The sequence below is a fragment of the Cygnus olor genome, chromosome 1, assembly GCF_009769625.2.
Source record: "Cygnus olor isolate bCygOlo1 chromosome 1, bCygOlo1.pri.v2, whole genome shotgun sequence".
NCBI classification, from domain to species: Eukaryota; Metazoa; Chordata; class Aves; order Anseriformes; family Anatidae; genus Cygnus; species Cygnus olor.
In genome coordinates this window covers 171919016-171926947 of record NC_049169.1, presented here as the reverse complement: position 1 = coordinate 171926947, position 7932 = coordinate 171919016, and the positions used below count along the sequence as shown (strand labels likewise).

At 36.6% G+C, this 7932-nt stretch overlaps 1 long non-coding RNA gene across 1 annotated transcript; it reads right to left on the bottom strand.

Annotated features, from left to right (window-relative positions):
* Positions 1-328: 328 nt before the first annotated feature.
* On the bottom strand, positions 329-1688 carry LOC121063560. Its single transcript, XR_005816061.1, has 2 exons — positions 1516-1688; positions 329-1413 (listed from the first exon to the last, which is right to left on the bottom strand). It is a non-coding gene; the product is annotated as an uncharacterized LOC121063560 (long non-coding RNA).
* Between the last annotated feature and the right edge of the window lie 6244 nt (positions 1689-7932).

The following is a 7932-nucleotide window of genomic DNA, read 5'->3' as shown; positions in this document are numbered from 1 at the left end:
CCAAGAACTTCTGATGGCTACACATAGAAAGTAAGGAAGAGGATTAGAGAAACAAGTGGGGTGGGGGTGGGGGGTAGAGGAGGAACCACATTTCCACATCTTTTTTTTTAATTAATTCATTTTGTGCTAAAATTACAAAAGAAGTTAGGTTACAGCTGGTTTAGATTGATGGAGATCTTGAGTTGTTTTAGAGAGAGTATTCCTAAGGAGGATGCAGGTGATTCTGAAAGACGCATGAGGCACTAGGCTCATCTTATTTGTATGAGTAGTTTGTGTAAGAATGCTAAGATACAAGGTCAGAAAGTTATCAAAGAAGGTCTTGAAGGTCTCTACAAGAAATTTACTTTATTTGACAGAAAATTCCTGGCTTTAATCCCAGGTACTTAAATACAGAAAGTAAGCTAGAATGCGATGCATACATGACCTAGATCAAACAATCAAAGTATAAAGGTGTTTACTTTTATATATCCACTTCCATTTCTGTAGCAGAAAATACACCTGAAAGGCAGCAACAAAGAAAGCAAAATAGTCCAATTTAAGTGCAGTTTTTTAACTTTCCTATTGGGACATAGGATCCACTACACAGACCTCCTCTCCCATGCAGTATGATTTCAAGTTCAGAATGGACTCTTCTGTGCATAGTTTCTTCAAGCATTAGGCCTTCACACCACCTTCAACCATGATAGAGGTGCTCATGCAGGAGCAACAGTCTGCAGTGACTGCCCCCACAAAGTGTCAGCACCCCTTTTTTTGCTGCTGTCCATAAAACCAGCCCAGTTCCCAGATATCCTCAGACGAACTGTCCTCCAGTAGCTAGCAACCACAGCAGAAGCAATAAAATAAAATAAAATAAAATAAAATAAAATAAAATAAAATAAAATAAAATAAAATAAATAAAAAAATAAAAATAATCATTAACATAAATGATTCCTGCATTTGCAGTGGAACTGCCCGGCACAGCAGATACCTCAGTCCAAATCCTGCAGTTTGGAGCACTGCAGTTTGGTTTGGAGCCCGTTGTTGTGGAGTACAAATCGATTCCCACAACAAGCACTGCTGTTAGCCAGGCTCAAAGCAGTCTATACACCTACACTACCAGTGAAACTTCATCTACATGTCTGGCCATTCAAAGCCAGGAATCTTTGAACCCAATGAAAGCTCATCTTCCTACTTTTCATAGCACCAATTTAAACAACAACAAAACAAAACACACAAAAAAATAAACAACACAAATAAACAGAAGCAGAAAATCAGGAATCTGTTTAACAGAGCAGCATGGTACAGGCAGCAACATTTACTTCCCAGAACAGTGCTCAGGGAGATCCACACAAATGGGGAGATGTCTGAATTCCATCTCCTCCTCACAGTAGAATGATTTGATCCAGTCCAAGAACAGTTTCAGTTCTGCACAACCTATGCATGTATTAAAAAACAAAACAACATCAACAAAAGCACAGCCCAGGTTTTAAAAGCTCTGTAGTGAAATCTATTTCCTCTCTGTTCCCAGTATCATACCTCTCAGCAATGGGGTATCCTCTCTGCTGAAAACAGCCAGACAACACTCAACAGCTCTGAGCAGCCTGAGCCACAGTAAAGAATAGTCCAGTACAACTACTGCTCAGCTCAGCAGTACATTACCACCCAGTGGAAGCCAGTCCTCATTTATGTCCTCTGGGTGAACATTAACTTGAACCCTTCTGCACACTTGCAGACTGTGAAGCAAGACTGTGATACTCATAGAAGTAATCTAATGTGATAACAAAATTACATTTCAGAACAATAATGGCGACTAAAAATCAGAGGGAAAAGTACATAAATATCACTGAATGTTTTTGAAATTTATGAGTGGGCCTGGATGATGTCATGCACACTCCAGATTACTTTACTACTTTGTACTTTATATCCAGACAAGATCCAAAAATACCTCTGTGTCATAGTCATTTGAAAGATATGAAGTTATTCAGTGTCAGCTGTTTAGTAAATATGAGAAAAATATGAAGAAAATTCAATGCTTGTAGAAGTTTGGAATAGTATTTATTTTAACTACTATTTCTTTATATTTTAAATTCTATTACTTCTTTGGAAGCAACAGTATTTGCAAGGCAGATGAGTCTGCTACAGTATCTGCTACCAAAAACATAGACATATTAAAAATTATTAAAAACATAATAAATAAATAAAATAAAATAAAATAAAATACAGGAGATTTTATAAAAAATAAAATACAGGAGATTTATTTTGGTATATCTACCCTGCATCTAATAGCTCAACTGTACATTGAAGGCCAATGGAAAACTCTGCCTGCATAGGACTTTTTCTCATATAGCTGCATTGTATACCAATTGTTTTGCCTTTTTTTTTTTTTTTTTTTTTTTTTTTTAGATTAATATCAGAGCTGAAACTGGTAAAAGCAGTTATAAAAGAAGTCTTTCACATGCATAATTTAGAATCACTCCCAAAGTTTTCTGTCAGCTGGATCTGCCAGCTCAAGTTCAAATCAGTGGACCTCCCTTCCTGTGCACTAATCTACCATGGTGTTTAAGAGTCTAAATGAGGAATTTCATGACTGATATTAATCACAGAATCACAGAATACTTGAGGTTGGAAGGGACTTCTGGAAGTCAACTGGTCCTATCCGCAGTAATACTCTAGCTGTCTTTCTTCTATGATATTTGTCTTTTCAAACAATAGTTATTCAGCCTGAAGGACAGAGTGCGCAAATGATTCCTCAAGTTATTGTTCAGGGCATTCTTGAGAAAAAATGAGTGTAATGATCCACGTTCCTGTCCCAATGAGTGTCTAGAGATTAAGTATGTAGAAGCCCCACATATTCTATACATCTAGATGCAGGGCAAAAATGTTGCGGCTTTAACTTTCTGTGGTGTGCAGGGATGAACTCTAGCCTTCACTGCAATAAACCGTTTGAAGTATTCACAAATACAAGCTACTAATGTAATCTAGCTTGATCTTTGCTTGTAGAAGAATATGTAATCAGCACATCATATTTCCAGGCAACGGTCTCCTTCTGCCCTAAACAGATATCATCCGTGTGGTGTTATCACTACACAAAGCAAATTTATTGAGGTGTTACAGAGATCACTCTTTGCAAAATATTTATTAAAAATCCAGCCCTACTTTGAATACAGCAAGTAATAAATGGCAGTTAGGTTTTCATTTGGTTCCATTCGGACCTTACCTGAAGAAGGCAATAAACATTTTCCACTTGTTCCCTAATAAAGAATTACCTCTTTAATGAAGTGATTGGATTATTGAAATGCCAAGATTCATGCTGTATATAAACTCAGAAAAACATCAATATAACTGACACTGAGTTGAAAATTAAGAAGTTGGATGAGAAAAAAAAGTGAAATAATGAGTGAAATTTTGGTACAAACCCATTTAAGAACATGTCTTTCTTTTGTCAAATTGTCCTGACCAAAAATATCTTACCACTCAGTGGGGCCAAAATGGGCAACAGACAGGTTAAGAAAACAAACAAACAAACAAACAATAAAAAGTTATCCTTGAAGCTGTTCTTCCAACATTTTGCATTCTTGCTGCTTTCCTACCTAAATAGAAAAACATTACTGTCTTTCAAACCCAATGAAAGTTCATTTTCCTACTTTTCATAGTAAAGATTAAAAAAGGTGATACCAATAGGTACTAGGGGAAAAAAGAAAAAAAGAAAAAAAAAGGAGAAAGGAAAATAAAAGAAATCAGAAGAGAGGAGAAAAGAGGAAAGAGGAGACGAGGAGAGGGGAGACAAGGGGAGATGAGGGGAGACGAGGGAAGGGAAAGGGAAAGGGAGAGGAAGGGAAGGGAAGGGAAGGGAAAGGAAGGGAAGGGAAGGGAAGGGAAGGGAGGGAAGGGAAGGGAAGGGAAGGGAAGGGAAGGGAAGGGAAGGGAAGGGAAGGGAAGGGAAGGGAAGGGAAGGGAAGGGAAGGGAAGGGAAGGGAAGGGAAGGGAAGGGAAGGGAAGGGAAGGGAAGGGAAGGGAAGGGATCCTGTTTTATTTTATTATTTTTTTTTCTTTGAATGCTTCAGTGAAGGCTGACGTTTTTTGAGTGTCTTTAATTATACGTATTTTGACTTGCTTCATAATAGTTTCTCTTAAGAAATAAATGTTTAAAATTAATAATGTCCGTAAAAACTAGAATTAGTTTCCAAAAGTATCATTCAAATTTTAAATTCTTTAAAATAGTTTCTCACTTGAAGTAAAACAGTATAATTCCACGTATGATTTCTCTGCAAATTAACCTTCTCAACAAACAAACTAAAATGACTTTGATTCCATCAGGAAAAGCAGTATGCAAAATCTTAAGCAGATGGGTTTGTTTCTCTCTGGAATGCCTGGTTGTTTCTTATCTATGTGAATATCAAGCTCATAGGCATGATAATGACATGCTTATAGACATGAAAAGGTTACTTAGCAATGATTTGAACTAATCTGCCTGATTTTAACAATTATTTTCATTAGAGACTCAGAATAATCTGTAAAACAGTAGTTGATAATTTGTCAAAATACATCTTTAATGACTGAAATTAGAAGAATTGGCATATATTTGCTTTCAGCAAAGTTGTATTAATGGTATTTGCCATGGAATTTTTGAATCCCTAACGTCTATCTTTGGGGATAAACAATGAGGCATGTAAGTGTTGTTAATTTAATCCATGTACTATCTTTGTATTTGTTGTCAGTCCTATGTCTCCTCAAGTTACCAGACAATAATAAAGATAAATAAGCATCTGACAGAGCTCTGAAGATACCATTCCAAATGACAGAGTGAGACTAAAATTTGTCATATTGTGTAATGTTTAAAAATGAAAGTAATTCAAGGACAGTTACATTCTGCACAGGTTCTTCATCATTTCAATAACTTAAAGCTACAAGAATAGTTTTTAATTGTTTATGTGATATATCACTTGATTCTCTCCTTCACTCTGTACCAAAAAAAAAAAAAAAAAAAAAAAAAAAAAAAAAAAAAAAAGAACACAGCAAATTAATAATAAGCTCAGGCACAGCTGCAAAGTAACTAGTGTAGGATAAGATTGATTTATATCTAAGAAGTTGATGCCTGGACTCCAGATAACTGAGTAGGGAATATAATTTTCCTGCAATATCTCAAATCATGATCACAAGTTTGGTATTCCAAACTTCTGTTGATAAAACAGACTTTGATGTATGGCACTATGGTATACACTTGTGTGAATTAACTTTGAAAGTGTAAGAGTGGACAGAAGTTGAATGACTTTCCAGGGTGTATTCTTCTCTGTCACACATTTATATGGAACAGCAGGTTCTGAATTTCTACACAAAAGTAATAACGAAAAGTAATGCAGACAGAAATAGCTTGCCTCTAGCAAGACTAATGGCAAGGTCAGAGTACATGAATTAAATGAGAATGCCTCCAAGATGAAGTTCATTCCACACAGCATGAGCTTTTTCCCTTTTAAACGAGTGTCTAGTTTTACAAGCGTTAGGCATTTTAACTGTAAATTCATAGATCTACAACATGAAGGACTGTGAAAAAAATGCTCCTAAAATAGTAAACAAGAATATTAGACAATGTATATTAAAACAAAAACCAAGACCAAACAACCCCTCAAAACCAATGAAATACTGAAAGCATGTTCTTTTAAATATTCAGAAGAAATACAGTACAACTACTGCCAACACGTTTTTAACCACTAAACAGTCTCACAATTTCAGTAATATCTTTCCTTTTTTATTCTGTTAAAAAATCTGAATAATGTTTAGAAACAATGCTTAATAATTTACAGTGCATAAAACCAGTAAGCAGAAGGACATTTTCTCTTTTTAAACATGATTACTCTACAGACATCTGTGAGAAAACTCTCTTCTTGCTAAAATTTGGTCCTTAAGCCTGATTATAGATATCTTTAAATTACACATCCCTTCCAGGCAAGAACCTCGTATTTGAAATCTCTGCTTGTTCAATTTGAGTTCTAATCTCAGTTTCAACCTTTTCTGAGTGTAAAATTAAAGGTAAATGAACTGTTGTCTCACTAAACTCTAATACACAATTTGAACAAAAGCCATTTTCAAGTTATTCTGCAGGCAGCCTGCAAAGAAGTATGGTGAAAGGTAAATTTTCACCATTAGTATTCTCTTCCTTAAAGCCACTGTCTTAAAGTTGATGCCTGGTTGTAGATGCAAAAGCAGGGTCCCCAAAATTTTGAGGAGCTAGATGAGACCACAATCAAAGAAACTGTAATTTGCAGAGACCTGTGTGTAATGTCATGGCCCATCGTATGGAATAAATGCTTTTTGGTACTCATAAGAGCTGGAAAGGTCACATAGGTGAAGATTAAAAGCAGACAGGTTAGCCTAAAAGGCAAAAACAACCAAACCAAACCAAACCACCTTTTTTTTTTTTTTTTTTTTTTTTTTTTTTTAACATTTGATATCTCCAAAAAGAAATAATTAATAATAAAATAAACAAATAGTAGTAGTAGTAGTAGTAGTAGTAGTAGTAGTAATAGCTACAGGTACAGTTACAATTACAGTTGCAGTTATAGAAATAAATTAATAATTTGCAGGCATGAACAGTGCCAGAACTCTTCCAGAAGACTGAATTCTAAGAAAACATTGGTACTACTTCAAGAGATAATTTCAGAGTGTCAGAAGGAATAGGAGAATTTATGTTGAGGTTTAATAATATCCATGACCTTGGAGGCCAAACAAAATACAAAATTTTCACAGGCATCCTAAGGAAAAAAAAAAAAAATCTCCTTCAACTTTTTTTCCTTTATGAATAACTCTGAATGCCTTGGGGAAAATAATGATGGGCAAGTTTTAAAGAAAGAAATAAAACATATCACAAGTTGATCAGCTGTTACACAGAAAATAAACTGGATGAAACAGTTTATTCTGGATTGATGAAAGGAAGGCTTGGTGTAGAATGGAAGAATGAAGTACCACCAGTAGGAGAAGGTCAGGTTCAAGACCAACTGAGGAACCCGAAGGTGCACACGTCCATGAGACAAAATGAGATGCATCTGTGGGTCCTGAGGTCCTGTCTTGGATGAAGTTACTAAGCCACTATCTATCATATCTGAAAAGTCATATCAGTCCAGTGAAGCTCCTACTAATGGGAAGAGGGGAAACACAACCCACATTTTTAAATAAGGGAAAAAAGGAAAACCCACAGAACTACAGGCCAGTCAGCCTCACCTCTGTACCTGGCACGATCACAAAGCAGATCTCCTGGAAACTATGCTAAGGAATATGGAAAACAAATAGGTGCTTGGAGACAGCCAATGTGGCTTCACTAAGGGCAAATTTTACCTGACAATTTAGGTGGCCTTCTATGGTGAGGTTACAGCATTAGTGAATAAGGGAAGAACAATTGACATCATCTGCCTGGACTTGTGCAAAGCATTTGATATGATCCCACATGACATCCTTGTCTCTAAAATGATGAGACATGGAACTGATCATGTCATTTGGATGGGCCACTCATTGGATAAGGAATTGACTGCAGGATCATACTCAAAGTGTTGCAGTCAATGGCTGCAATTGGTTCAATGTCCAAGCGGAAAAGTGACATGCAGTGTTCCTTAGGGGTCTGTTTTGGGACTGGTATTATTTAGCGTCCTTGTCAGTGATGTGGACAGTCAGATTGACTACACCCTCAGCAAGTTTGCGGACGACACCAAGCTGCGTGGTGCACTTGACACGCTGGAGAGAAGGGATGCCATCCAGAGGACCCTTGACAGGCTCAAGAGTTGAACCTATACAAATAACATGTGGTTCAACAAGGTCAAGTGCAAGGTCCTGCACCTTGGTCAGGGCAATTCCAAACATTAATACACACTGGGCAATGTGTGAATAGAGACAGGCCTGTGGAGAAGGACTTGGGGATACTGGTAGATGAAAAGCTCAATCGGCAATTTGCAATTGCAGCCCAGA